Below are 16729 nucleotides of genomic sequence, written 5' to 3' on the forward strand. Positions count from 1 at the left end.
GGAGGTTTCCCTAACAAACATTATCCGGCGAAAAGGGGATGTTTAAAAAGAAAAGCCTATCCGGTTTTTATCTCGCGTAGTCTAGCGTAACATTTTTTTTAAATGTTTACATTTAATTTTTTTAATTTCAGAATATTGATCGCTGTAAGTTGCTTACTTCTTACATTTTTTTAAAAAAACATTTAAATACTCACGTTATATTAATAACTATGTGGAAAGCTCATCATATAAATTCTGAAAAATTAATACTATATCGACTTAGAAACGAAAAAATATTTCTATACTAATAATTGATTCTTTACTTAGTACGTAGTGAGGTTTTCCTTTCTTTTCTTGTATTAAATTACTATATTCTACTTATCGTGCCATCCCCTAGCAAAGGTCAACCAATATCAGGGCGATCTTAGTCTTATCACTTGCTATCTGGAACAGTTCAGTGAAGTTGCACTCGCACTAATCACTTAGGTTTTTAAAGCACAAAATGTGGCATCGTCCTTTGTTACGCTTACCGTTTATCTTTCATTGGATGGCAAGTTGGGAATTTATGTACTTTTGTCCTCTCATAATATGGTTGACTTACTATAGTTATCTAGTTTCGATACAGCGCAGAACTTCTCGGTTCCTTTCCATTCGATTGAGAACTCAACATTTGTCACCCATTCAGTACAAGGAATTTTAAGGATGCTACAGTCACATTTTTAAAGCCTCAACTCTCTGTGAAATCCTTTGGTTTATCATCTCATCATCATCTGGGGCGTGATAACCCGGTGTGGGTTCTGGCCTCCTCCAACAGCTCCCTCCACCTGTCCCTATCCAGTGTGGCCGCTTTTCAATTCCGTACCTCCAGAATACAGCAGTCACTGGCAGCTCCATCCAACCAGCGAAGCTTTGGCCTGCCTTTTCTTCTACGCCCTATTGGATTGCTGGACATCACTCTCTTTGCCGGTTCATTGTCATTCATACGGTGCACATGACCTAGCCATCGCAGTCTCCCAATCTTCATTGATTGAACTGCGCTGCAATCGTCGTACAGCCTGTAGAGCTCAGCATTATATCTTCTCCTCCAATTGGTGCTGTCCCTGATGGGTCCATATATACGGTGGAGAATTTTTCTTTGAAAGATGTTCAGGGCTCGTTCATTTCGCAGAGTTAATATCCAAGTTTCCGATGCGTAGGTGAGCACTGGCTTTGCAAGTGTATGGTAAAGAGTGCTTTTAGTTCGGTGAGATAGTATGCGGGACTTAAAATGTCTTAACAGGCCAAAGTAGCATTTATTCGCAGACATGATTCTCTTGTTGATTTCTTCTGTTTTGGTTTATCATCAATTACTATATAAATAAGAATGAACTGCATTTTATGTCAGTGTGTTGTCCGAGTGCGAGTGCGCACAGTGTCTGAAGATGCCGAAAGGCGAAACCGGGTTGTAAAAAAATGACTCATGGAAATTGAAATAGTGCAAAACTTAAATCAATTAAAATCTAAATTTTTGTTTATTATTACAAACATTACACTGGCATCAATTATTAATAAGCGTGCCTTATATAAAATGATAAAAAATATTACATAAAGTCTCCATATGAAGTTGGTTCCTAATTATACCACTACTTTTTTCCACTATAAAGGCAAATGTATTGCGTACATATTATGTAAACGTATTATTTCTATAATGCCCACGATGGCCGCGCGGATTAAGCGTCGGTCTATAACGTTCTGGGTCCCAGGTTCGAGCCATGGATCTGGCAAGTGCACGTCATGTTGTCAGTATGGACCTAATAGATTGAGTAAGTGGCTAACATCCATTTCTTGTAAAAACAAAATCTGTTAATACAAAAAACTCCACTCTACGGGGGCCTATATTATGATCTTATTAGGATCGGACATGGTAAAAAAAATATGTTTATATAATTAAGAATTAATAAAGTCATACACATATTAAGAGATTGTCGTCAACAAACTTTCAATAATTGATATTTATCATACATTGCAAATTCTTTATTGTTTTAAGGAATCACTATAAATCATAATTTCCATATGTAATTTAATTAATAATTATTTTTCAATGTATAGCGAATGACATAAATGGTATTTCCATTTATTTTGTTCATCTGTGGCTTTAAAATAATGTTGTTAAAATTGAAACTGCGCATTTCAGTATTCAATTCAATTTTGGAAAACGTAAAATTATATATCGTCGCCGCGCTTGCAAAATCCGCTATGTAAAAAAACACAACTGTTCAGGAGAAGGAAAAAACTGATTTATTCAACAATGACTCACGTTTTTTTCAAAGTAAGTAAACCGAAAATTAGATCCTTACTTCGGATTCAGTATAAATGATATTTTATAATACAATATTTAGCGCTTTGGTCGTAATATTTTTTTTTGTGGCTGAAAGACACATAGCTGATTTTATTTGGGTCTTTTAATCCGCTTTGTGGCTGGGGCAGCACTTAGCGGATTGTAAGTAGGTACGTGTATTTTAGACAGCGCATTTTACACCGGGTTTTTACAATGATGATTCCATAATTTAATGATGTTTGACTTTATGCGTAAAACATCTTTAACAAAGCCAATAGTCTGTTTTGAACAAACCTTTATCTTCCCAACCAAAATTTGACATATACCTAAATAAGTAATTATCAAGTGAAGGGGGAATAAAAATATGTGTTCAGAGTAGGTGGATAAATAATTAAACAAATTTGACAAATGACGTTTTATTTATCGAAATAAGAAAAAAATGGTAACTAGTATTACAAACCAAGTAATATTCTTAAGCAACACAAGATACATAATAATACAATAATAATCATCTTAACATTTTAACAAAACAAATCAACCTCTTAAGGGGGGACATGCTCGTCAAAGGTCAAAATTGAGTTTTTATTGTATTTTCAAACCATGATCCTGGACACTCCTTAAACGTTGTAGATGATCTATTTATATAATTTTGAAGCCTTATTATCCTTTATAGTTATTTTAAACATTTGATGACTGCATAAAGTATTTTTGTTACATAAAATAGTATTCTTTTAAACCTCTCGCTCTAATGTTTTAGAATATAGTCATATTTCGGTACATAACTGTGCAGTGGTGTTAAGATTTTTTACATTTATTAATTTTTAAACGCATTTATAAAACCATTAGTATAATTTATTACGAGATAATTTTTGTAAAATATTCACGATAAAAAATTATTTTGATAATCTCTGTGATCCCAAATTTGACAAGAATTAGGCATTTTATTAGTCAAAAAATCGGCAAGATTAACACATTTGAAGATGATTCTAAGGATATTTATTATAAGCTATGTTTTTGACCATTCAAGTGTGATAAAAATCTTATGAATAATGATTGCTTTATAATAGTTATTGACCTAAGAATAAGGTAATGTTTTTTTGAAATACGCTATTTCTTTTGTCATTCCCTAGTAGTTAAGCTACAACATACGGCCGTAGCCATAAAATGAGAAACTATAATTGAAATAGGGAGTAAAATGATATTGACGCGCGTGTTTGAACATGTACCGTTTAAAAAAAAATAAAAAAAAAATCGGTTAGGTACATGTTCAAACACGCGCGTTAACATAATTTTACTCCCTACTTTAATTATAGTTTGTCATTTTATGGCTACGGCCGTATGTTGTAGCTTAACTACTAGGGAATGACAAAAGAAATGGCGTATTTCAAAAAAACACTACCTTATTCTTAGGTCAATAACTATTATAAAGCAATCATTATTCATAAGATTTTTATCACATTTGAATGGTCAAAAACATAGCTTATAATAAATATCCTTAAAATCATCTTCAAATGTGTAAATCTTGCCGATTTTTTGACTAATAAAATGCCTAATTCTTGTCAAATTTGGGATCACAGAGATTATCAAAATAATTTTTTATCGTGAATATTTTACAAAAATTATCTCGTAATAAATTATACTAATGGTTTTATAAATGCGTTTAAAAATTAATAAATGTAAAAAATCTTAACACCACTGCACAGTTATGTACCGAAATATGACTATATTCTAAAACATTAGAGCGAGAGGTTTAAAAGAATACTATTTTATGTAACAAAAATACTTCATGCAGTCATCAAATGTTTAAAATAACTATAAAGGATAATAAGGCTTCAAAATTATATAAATAGATTATCTACAACATTTAAGGAGTGTCCAGGATCATGGTTTGAAAATACAATAAAAACTCAATTTTGACCTTCGACGAGCATGTCCCCCCTTAATAATGCCTATTAATAAACAGTCATAATGCCTACCTACTAGTAAACTAAACTTTATTCTTATAGCTATTGTTATATTTAAAAAAAATAAAAAAAGGTAAGTAGGTAGGTACCTAAGTAATTAACAAAATTAGTATTTGAGATTATCGTAAAAGAAATGATAATCTCGATGCATATATAACTTTAGGGATTGTAATTGTTCAAACTTAGACTTGTCAATTTTTTTCGGTTATGTGTAAATTCACACTGTTTTTATAGCTTAACCTGATAGCTGCCCGTAACGTAACGTATACGACGTAACGTATACAACGATACGTATAATATGACGTAATATGAAAGAGAGGAAACTGAATATTTTTAAAAATATGACTAAAAATTATTTAACATGTACAGGCTATACATCAGCTGGGGCACGGTCGTGATTACGCGACGCGAAGATTGTGCAAACGACGCGTGCAGAACAAAACATAATATGTCATAAAAAGTCAACATGCGTCCATTTAATGTTATGTGTATTGTTCTATTAGTAATAATTATAATATATTTAATGACATGTTTTCTTTTTCACGTAAATGGGTAACGTTTTTTAGTCATCTTTACACGATTTAAGAATTAATTCGCCCGTTGCCATCACAAAATAAATTGACGTGTTCACAGCACGACTTTCGCTCTCCGATTGTCAGCGAGTCCAAAATTTCGTCGCACCTATAGTATCACTGAAGTATGCTCTCAATAATAATTTAGTATTATAATAATTTGTTACATATTGTTAGCTATATTTGGGGCGCTCTCCGAAAACAAGCCGGAACGGTTTTTGGTGCCCAAATAAGCGAAGTTAGGTGCAACATTAAGCCAACATAAGAGGATGGGTAGATAACAATACAACGCAGATGTGCGCTTATGCTGACGACATAGTAATTACAAGCAGATCCAAACAGAGGATGATCGACCATGGTGGCGGCACTATGAAAATAAAAGCAGAAAATGCTGGGCTGCATATAAACCAGTCAAAAACTAAGTATATGGTCAGCACACGCGATCAGGTACCGCAGCAGAATATAGACATAGGACAGCATGCATATGAAGGGGTGGACAAGTTCACGTATCTCGGATCCAGCCTAAATACCTAAAATAAGACAGCAGAGGAGATAAAAATCCGCCTTATCTCCGGGAATAAATGCTGGCATGCCTGCAAGCGACTGGTGGGGTCGAAAATTCTAGGCCGAAGAAGTAAACTTCTAATTTATGGCTGTGAGACTTTGTACTTAACTCAAAACGAGGAAAACAAATTAGCTGTCTTCGAGCGCAAAATACTCCGCAAAATCTTTGGACCCACGTTGGAAAATGGGAACTACAGAATAAAAATGAACCATGAGTTGGAAGAGCTGATTGAACAGCAAACAATCATAAGATACTGTAAGTCCCAAAGACTACGATGGGCGGGGCATGTGGAGAGAATACCTGAAGTTAGAGCGCCAAGGATCATGACAAAGTGGCTACCCCAACGGAAGAGACCCAGAGGCCGTCCAAGAAGGAGATGGGCTGACGCCGTAGAAGTTTCTTCATATAGGAAGACCCGGTAACTGGAGAAGTGTAGCGACAGACCGGAGTGAGTGGAGAGCGGTTGTGGAGGAGGCCAAATCCCACCCCGGGATGTAGCGCCGTGGAAGAAGAAGAGGTGCAACATTAAGTTGTGCGATCGACTGAAGTCCAATTTTTGAAATAAATGAAATGTGAAAACTTGCTTGAAAACGTAAAATAGGTTGAAAAGTAAGCATGGTGCTTCGGACGGTATCCGATAATACCAAGTAAATATTGGGCAAACATTTATGATCGCGTAATAGTTTGCATTATATTTTAGTCTATAGACATGGCAGCTAAAGTTAACATGTAAACAAGAAAATAACCCAAAACATGGTAATGATATTATCATATTTATCAGTCAGTGTATATAGAAATAGCTAAAATTGAAAGTGAAAATAATAAATCTCTGTATTGCTGAATGGTACAAACCAAACGTGTCAGAAATATCAACCAAATAAGACCTCTAGAGTAAATAAGAGGCTCTAGTATGTCGCTGGCGATCGTCCATTTAAATTCTCTGATATATCGAAAACAGATTGAATGTTAGACCGCTTAACGTCTTTTTTTCCGACCATGTCCGATCCTAATAGGATCATAATATGGGCCTCCACGGAGTAGAGGTTCATATTAACAAATTTTGTTTTTTACGAGAAATGGATGTCAGCCACTTGCTCAACCTATTAGGTCCATATCCTGACTCACACACAAATTGAAAAACAATATGTGTACTTGCCAGACCCAGGATTCAAACCTGGGACTCACGGCGTGATAGTCCAACGCTTAAGCCGCGCGGCCACCGTGGGTGTACCTAAGTATATTTGAACAAGTTTCGATACGAAGTATTTTTTATACGTGTAGTAAGTGTACTTAGTCTTCAAAATCGACCAGTTTTCCCACCTCTAATTCCTATGCTATAAAACATGGTGTGTCCAACATTGTTCAAAGAATTTCGACTATGAAGAAAAAGAGCTTTATATTAGGTATGTTATTTATGCTATTACATTAAAAATAATTTAGCAAACGCATGACGTACAGTTAAGTTGTAAACAGCATTTAAATCTATGAAACAATATCTTTGATATTGTTGCATAAAAATATATAATTTATGATTAACTATTTCTTTTATTCAACGAATAATTCACAAGATTTAAGAATATATCATTCTGATTATTAAACATATATTATTTTGAAAAAAACACTTTCTGATAGAGTATATAATAACCAATAGAAAAAATCTTTTTTTGAAAAAAGTAAGTCACCCCGACGGGGAATCGAACCCTGTATCTCCCGAGTATACGCCTCATCCGTCGCATTAAGCCATTATGCTACGGCGTGACATACTAATAGCGAACAAATTTTAACTATTGGTCAATTTCTATACCTACCCATCAGCGTTCCTTCCAAATCAGCTACTTTGGCAATCGATTTTTGTTTCTTAAATCAAAGTAGGTATATTACTATTACTTTTGATTACTAACCGACGTCGTGGAATTTCTCCAATATTTTTTAGATGTAGCTACTTGCACTTGCTAATAATTTATAATTAACTATTTCTTTTATTCAACGAATAAAACGGAAGGAACGCTGATGGGTAGGTATAGAAATTGACCAATAGTTAAAATTTGTTCGCTATTAGTATGTCACGCCGTAGCATAATGGCTTAATGCGACGGATGAGGCGTATACTCGGGAGATACAGGGTTCGATTCCCCGTCGGGGTGACTTACTTTTTTCAAAAAAAGATTTTTTCTTTTGGTTATTATATACTCTATCAGAAAGTGTTTTTTTTCAAAATAATATATGTTATATAATATATGTTTGTTATTTCTCTTTTAACCTTAAATAATTCGAATATTACAAGCAAATAAGATTATTTCAAAATATAGAGAATGGACAAACAACGTCTGTGAATTAACCTATTGACATATTATTATTATTAAGACTTTTCTACATATAAAAAGATTTCTTCAACGTCTTTGACCATTGCGCTGGCAATGCCGGCATCCCGACATCCACGGGGTGGCGTCATAATTGCCAAAGGAGCTTCTCGGCGATAAAATTCGGCGGAAAACTCTTTCAGGCGTCTCCACAAGGAGAACGTGGCCTGCGTGATACGATTCGCTAAGGCTTCGGCGATGTTTAATCGTGTGTTGCCTACGCGTGATTCTTTGTTTATTGCTTGTATAATAAAGCCACGAGATACGTGTTCGGGAAAAAAATATTCTGCGACAGTACACCGCGCCAAGATTTTACACACAGAGTTGATTGTGTAAACAATGCCTTAGTAACGACACTAACACATCAAAACTGTAATTATTACACCAAATTACACCAAATAAATATATCGTCGTCAAGCTGTTAAAATATCCGACGTGACAATTTTGTAAAAATGGTTTTTTTTAAATATTGTCTGTTCATTTATTATATTACACTTGAGTTAGTTAGAAGAAAAAATGGTTCTAATAGAAAACAGCGCCTCAAAAACTGATAAAATACGTTTAACCTCTTTAAAACTGTGTAATTGTTTTTATCCGCATATCTCAATGGAGAGGAAGCCTTTTCATTTTTAATCTACTCACTTAAGGGGGGACATGCTCAGCGTAGGTCAAAATGGAGCTTTTGTTATATTTTCAAAGCATGATCCAGGACATACCTTAAACGTTGTAGATAATCTATTTATATAATTTTGAAGCCTTATTATCCTTTATATTTATATTAAACATTTGATGACTGCATAAAGTATTTTTATTACATAAAATAGTATTCTTTTAAACCTCTTGCTCTAATGTTTTAGAATATAGTCATATTTCAGTACATAAATGTGCAGTGGAGTTAAGATTTTTTACATTTATTAATTTTTAAACGCATTTATAAAAACCATCAGTATAATTTATATCGACATTATTATAGTGAAATATTTACAATAAAAAAATATATTGATAATCTCTGTGATCCCAAATTTGACAAGAATTGGGCATTTTATTATTCAAAAAATGGGCAAGATTAACACATTTGAAGATAATTATAAAGATACTCATTATAAGCTTTGTCTTTGACCATTCAAGTGTGGTAAACATCCTACGAATAATGATTGCTTTATAATAATTATTGACCTAAGAATAAGGTAGTGTTTTTTTTGAAATACGCCATTTCTTTTGGCATTCCCCAGTGGCTAAGCTACAACATATGGCCGTAGCCATAAATTGACAAACTATAATTGAAGTAGTACATGTACCGTTTTAAAAAAAATCGGTTAGGTACATGTTCAAACACGCGCGTTAACATCATTTTAGTAAAACCCCCAATATTTTATACTCAGTTTTAGATACCTACGAAATAAAAATATAACCAATCACAGAAACCTCCATTTTAACAATACGTATAAAAATATTACCATGAAATACTTGATGGAATTATTCAGGGAATCGAATCTGAAACTCATGATTCTATAATCCGGCACGCTAACGCTCGACCAACACCATCTTTTAAAAATACAGTACACGTAACATTTTACATATCGAATCCTTCAAAGTTATATATTTTTTTTACAATATTTGGTGTAAAATTATAGTAAAGCTTACTATTTTATATTTTTCGTGTAATAAAAATAATTATAGTATTGTATTATATAATATATAGTTGGTAACGTTGGTTGAGATGAGAATGTATAGACGTATTCTCCAAAAAAAAATTGGATGTGACTAATCCTGTGATCTCTAAAACGAGTAGTATCAAAACTGGACAATGTTTACAGTATCTCGGTCACATTATGTATAGTATTTCCCATGTCATTATCCAAGGGAAAATTTACGGTGCATTATTGCGTAAAACAATAGAAAAGTATTTTCAAAGAAAAAACGTTCTTCGATATTCAAGTGAGTGAAACAAAAGAATTGGTAATAGATATCGCTGGCATTATCCAACTTGACATAATGAAAATAGATTCTGAAACTAGTACCTATATTCTATACGCTAACTTTAACAGTCTTTATATGGATTCATATCAAAGTGTACCAAGTCCGCGCGAAGCATATAATGTCTGCTTTCTGACATGTATTGGCTTGCTTAATTAACAAAGGCCAAATGCAGAGATAAAACCAATTAGTTCGATTAAATAAGGTGTTATCATGATATTTTGCTTGTTTTTTGTCAATTTAAATATTTTCAACTATATTAGTCGTCGATTTCCTCCTTTCCTCCAGGTATTTAATAATTCTTTCATAATTTAATATAATTGTAAAGGGAACATATTATTGTATTTAAAAATAAATGATATATTGTAGTACAAAAGTTAACTATTTATTGCGACACAGAAACGTTACAATAATTTATTGTATCCATTGTAGAAAACGTAAGACGGTTTTGTAATAACGTTTTCAAACTACGAATAATACATTTCAGGTTTAATTTTAAAAACTCGTTCGTTTCCTTTTACTTTACAAAATGGATGTGTTTTTCTATTTGAAATGAAACAAGCTACTACAACGAGAAAAGCTATTTCATTATGTTGTGTTATTTTTTTTAAACTTGCCTCATGACAAATATTAACTGCTCTATTATAATTTGCATAAAGCCGTAGATTTTTTAAAAATATTATTATGAATTTCTATTTACATAGTATTAAATGATTGTTCGGATAACGTTTTCAACACAATATTATTTTGACATTAAAGTCACTCCATAATATTATAATATTATAAAGAAAAACATTTTAACACCTTTAATATACATACTGAATCATTTACTAAATAGAAAGTAGATTTTTAAAATAGATTAGATTGTGGACACGATTTTACGTTTCAAAAAGTCTTAATTACGATAAATAAAGTTACTAACATAACCACAAAAAGCCTCAGATATATCTTTGAACAAATCTAGTACTGAATCAGATTCAAACGTATTTCTTACTCTTGTCGTTGAGTACTTTAACCAACTAATCTATTAAATATCCGATTATCCTTTTTGATGTTTTCTAATAATCAGTGAGTACCATATATAACACATTAGTCATATCTTGTGTCTATTTTAAATCGTTAAAATAACTGGTGATATTATCAACACAAAACATTATTTCGCGAAAACCTTTAGAAGTTTACCTGTTATTAGAAAATCTTTGAAAAATATGAATCGCGTGGGAGTCGAACTCATTTATTCCACTATCCTGGTCAAGTGTCTTTATCCTTAGAGCTATCGATTCGCACTTGTCTCATCTGTGAATAATTAATTTATAATTATGCTTTGAGATCTTCCAAAATTATGCACCAATTTTTTTTCGACCATGTCCGATCCTAATAAAATCAAATGGGCTTACACAGAGTGGAGGTTTGTATTAACAGATTTTGTTTTTACGTGAAATGGATGCCAGCCACTTACTCAACTTATTAGGTTCATAATCTGATTTATACACAAATTGAAAAACAATGTGTACTTGTCAAACCCAGGATTCGAACCTGGGAGCCACGATGCTATAGGCCGACGCCTAAGCCGCGCGGCCATCGTTGGTGTTTGTCTATTTTTAATAATAAATAATTTTAACATTCTTAAGCCATGTGTAGGTATATTGACGAATAAAAAAATACATAAACACTTTATTGGTTAAATACAGAATATTAATGATGTAAAATAGTCGATTTTTCAAAATATTTTGTTTTTTCCTTTTTTGTTAAAAATGTACTGTTACCATGTTAATAATAGATTGATGACACGTCTGAATTGATATATTATTATAGCTGTGTTCAATTGACCAAAGCAGAGTCGGTTTGATTTTATTTGAAATTGCCGTATTTTTATGAAGAAGCGCGCTCCTTGTGATGAAGACAAATAACATAATCTTCAATTTTTGGCACTGTATGAGGAAGGTACCTGAAAAAGGTAGGTAAATCGTTACCTTTGCGAACACAACCAGGTATTACACTACAAATCTAACTTTCCTAAGATTGTATTTTTCTTGACGAGATAATGTATTATCTCGAACCGCTTTCAATAAGAAAATAAAAATATATTCCATAGTATATTGTATAATTTTCATATAAATCTGCTTTTTCAAATGTGTACCTAATTAATTAGTACTAATATAAATGTGTTTATTTGAAATTAAAGTGTCGGTTTACAATTATCTACTCCTCGATTCATTCTAGATCGTGCCCAGTTTCCCATAATTCCCCACAAAGTACCTTAAACACAGGTATCACCTTATGCATAGTTTATTTTCATCAAAAAGTCACTCGTTTACTATGACCGTGCCTGCCCTTAAACATTATATTATAGTCATATACGAAAAACTATATTTATTTAGAACTAGATTTTTCTTCAATGATAATTTATTTCAAATGCTAGTGTGTTTGGAACCAGATCATGAGCTTAGCAGGTTGACCACATGACTAATATCTATTTCTCGTAAAAAATCTGTTAATGCAAACTCTTCACTCTAGAAACCCATATGTTTCACCAAGGATTGGGCATATAACTAACTGTATTAATATCCCATTAGTAATTAACTGTTTTAATATTCTCAGGTTTGTATTACAGATTTGTTTTTACGAGAAATGGATGTCAGTCACTTGCTCAACTTATTAGGTCCATATTCTAAATCATACACAAATTGAAAAACAGTATGTGTACTTGCCAGACCCAGGATTAATATTATATCGGTGCAAAACATGTCCAAATAATAATAATAACTAAACGTAGAATAAATAATTCATATAAAAAAATTGTTTGATATATTTTTTATACCAGCTATGTATGTGTTAATATATCATATGTAGTCACATGCTATGAGCTTACAGATTATATTGTCAAACGAAAAAGTGCTTATTTTTTCGGATCATCGCTGCTACACGAAAAAGCTCTAAGTGCAAACATAAACAGGGCATGCGAAAAAAATGATCCAGGTCAACACAGTATTAACAGAGTAAAAAGCTCGGCGAAAAAGGGCAAACGCGGAAGCAGGTGTGCCCATTTGTTACATAATATAATATTATCATCACAAGTATTATAACCATTTGGAATAATGTTCTCTTTCGACAGATTTTTTCATGTCTTATAAATCGACTTTAGTAGATTTTTTAAAAAATAAGAATTAATAATAAATGATAAAAATAAACTTTTGGGGCAGCGGCACGTGCTGCTGATGGCGAAACCGAAGGAGTAAATAGGTATTATCAACATCGTCATCCGGGGTCGATTCACTGCTGAATGAATGCCTCTTCTTCCAACTCTACTCAGTCCCTAGTTCTTCGCTGCCACGCACATATTATATCTACTGAATGTGGTGAGTTTGTCGATCAACCAGGTTTTAGTGCCTATTGGGTACGACTGTATGACTGCATTTTTTCAGCGGTTGTCCACCCGCCGAGCGCCATAGCACCTGTACACGTGTATACGTACATAGTACCTGTACAATACGGCGTATTTTAAACTATCGCGATAACTGTTTATACGTAAAAGTGCTGACTGTCTCGCCCATCTCATTTTTCAAGAGTAACTGAGACGCGATGTTGGTACAATTTGACAGGTCGTGAAAATCAGTAAACGTCAAAACGAGTCTCTGCGCGGTGTAGTTCGTTTTTTTTTGGGTAGATTTGCCACTATCATTCTACTGCGCAGGCGCAGATATCGCATGGTCCAATTGTCGCGTGAAAATTTCGAAGCCTCTAAAATTTTTTGATACATGCACGATAATACGTGTTCACACGTGCATTTTCTTATTATGGCCGTGACAAAACGTACTGTCAGCAGTAAATCCGTGCATGTGTAAACGGGGTATCATGTCATACACATAAATTTTCAAACAAACTACGATGGTATTGAGTACTGATTATCTACGCAAACACCAATCAAAAAGAATTAATAATTTGCAAGCATTAAATTTGATCGATTAACTCAAATTCATTCAAATTCAAATTTATTTGATTTTTTTTACATAACTACAGTTAACTATACAAATTATAAATTTAAGACAATCAACATGACATTAAAAAAACAAAGTATATAAAAAGAGCAAATACCTATCTATGAAGAGCTCGTGAATAATATTAGTGGGAACCAGAGCATGAGCAGAGGACAAAAATACAGTATTCCCCAACTAATCATTCAAGGAAAAATCAATGGTAAGCGTAGCAGAGGACGGTGCCGCATTTCGTGGCTTAAGAACCTCCGTGATTGGTATGAATGCAGCTCCACTGAACTGTTCCGGGTAGCAGACGACAAAAGTAAGATCGCCTTGATGGTGGCCGACCTCCGCTAGGGAATGGCAGAATAAGAAGAAGAGCATGCTGCCATTTAAACAATAAATACAAATAGTACAGGAAATACTTTGTCTTTGATTTATAATTAAAACATTCATAAAGTAACCATTAAAATATTTAAAGTTTATATTAACTATTCATTCATTCAATCGTATGCTGATAGGGTGTTAGCAAAAATCAAAGTAACACAAATTTACATTGTCAGCACTACAGAGAGCTTGGCGGTTGGCCACAGCGATTCGGATTTCTCTGCATTCACATAAGGTTTATGCATATTATTATAAGCCATTTGGTATTTCTACAGCGTATGTGGTTTAGGACAACAATCCATTTACAGCCGACTACGCCAGGCTCCTTGTTCTTTTCAACCAGCCTATCTTGCCTATCAGAAAGGCCTTTTAGATTTTAGTTGACATATGAACTGAGCAGTGGCGAGGGGTGGAGGTAGGCTGTTAAGGTGACGCATCAGTGAAACGCCAAATAATTTTCAACTGTAGGCGCGACGAAATTTTGGACTCGCTCGCATTCATTGAGAGAATGTCGAACCAGAAACACGTCACTTTGCTGCGTGATGGCGACGGGCCAATTAATTCTAAAATCGTGTAAAGATGACTTAAAACGTTACCCATTTACTTTAAAAAGAAAACATGTCAATGAATATATTATTATTGTTACTAATAGAACAATAAAGAGAACATAAAATGGACGTATGTTGGATTTATATGACAAATAATATTTCGTTTGACAGGCGTCATTTTCACCCGCGACCCGCAATCCGCGCATCGCCTATCAACGATCTTTTTAGACCGTGCCTCAACTAATGCATGGCCTTAAGATTGGACGCATACTAAATTTTGTCAGTCATACTTATTTGTTTTCATTGAACTACGAATACAATTTTCAGAGTGTGCTGAATAGTTTTTTTTTTAAATTAAATTAACCCTGCCTAAAGCAAACCATACTTAATAGTTAAGGTATGATATGGGTGGTCCGAAAAATAGTGCACACTTTTTCATTCATATTTATTTGTTTCCGTTCAACTATGAATACATAAATTATTACCAAAGGTGTTGGTTAGTTTTTTTAATTCATTTAGCCTTGCCTACCCAAACCATAATCGATAAATGATATTCTTCTATCTATAAAATATCTAAAATGATGTATTGTTTAATGGTATAGTTTTAGATATTTTATAAATGTAAGAATATTTTTTGACTATTATCTACTATGGCTTGGAGTAGGCAGTGTTTAATTGAATTTTAAAAAGTAACAGAAACTATCTACACATTGTAGTCTTAGTTCAATGAAAACAAATACGTTTGACTGACAAAGTTTAGTATGCATTATAAATGTCGGATCTTAAGAGCCTACCTCCACCCTTAGCCACTGGAATTGAGAGAAAGAAATTTATTAAATACTTATAATTTTTTTTATTTTGTTCAGTTTTTTCATAATTTCACCATTATCAATCAAAAAATATTTTAATAATTACCGAAAATCATAATTTGAAAAATGAAAATAATTTTGATCATGATAAGCAAAGTTGTCGCGTTATTTTTCTTACATTACAACAAAATTGTTTTACATATCTTACTATTGCTATAGCATGTACGCGTGCTTTAAAACTAAAATTTGCTGAAATCGTTTTTTATTTAGTTACTGAAAATTTACTTAATTTCATTTTAAAAAGGGCCCACATGGACACTGGGTATTCCCCGGCTGCAGAGTCACGTAGTTCCGTCACTGGGTGTGTGCCGAATGTCAATGCCAATCTCAAAATTTGCCTCCACCACGTTCGCTAGTTAGTTTTGCGCTAAATAAGGATCTCTGCACGTCGTTTAATATTTGTAAAATTTAAAATTCTTCTTCTTCCACCCTGTCACGTCCCAATATTTGGGCATAGGGCAAGCACAAGTTCATCACTTCCCTCGGTCCAGCGACAACTCTTGCGCCTCTCGCCATGTCAGACTTGCAGCACGTAGGTCACTCTTGTAGCACCGCTGCAGGGTGAGAGAGGGCCGGCCACGGCAACGGAACCCATGGGGTTGTGCCACAAGGGTACGAAGTGTCGCACTCTTTGGCGGCATTCGGAATACGTAAAGCGTCTCTTCGTGATAACCTCAATCACCGAAGGCTACTGTGTCTGCTCACGAACTCGGGTGTTTGTAACGCGGTCGTACCAATGTACCCCTAAGATTCGGCGAAGACATCGACTCAAAGCTCAAAAGCCGAGACTCTTGAAGTTTAGTCAGATGCCATGTCTCACAGCCCATACAGGAGCACAGGTAGCACGCACGCGTTAAACAAACGACATTTGGTCCTCACAGAATACAGCTTTGACCTCCATGCGACTCCAAGTTGGTTGAATGCGGACCCTGCCATACCCATGCGGATTCTAAGCTCACTATAAATACCCGAAATACTATAAATATAATAAAAATTACTTTGGTAGAATAATAAATATAAGTTATGTTATGAATTATTGAACTTTTCTGGACAAATATGGCAGCCAATCTGCCGTCGACGTAATATTGACATTGATATCAAGCTTGCATATGAAAAGCTTATCCCTTCATAGTATAACGATCTTCGATGACAACTGAGCTTTGCCACAAATAATATCAAATAAAAATAATAAAAGCTTGTGTATCCAACTTAGTA

Source organism: Rhyacophila brunnea, unplaced genomic scaffold, assembly GCF_057557595.1.
Source record: "Rhyacophila brunnea isolate RB1 unplaced genomic scaffold, BYU_Rbru_1.0 scaffold_6, whole genome shotgun sequence".
Lineage (NCBI taxonomy): Eukaryota > Metazoa > Arthropoda > Insecta > Trichoptera > Rhyacophilidae > Rhyacophila > Rhyacophila brunnea.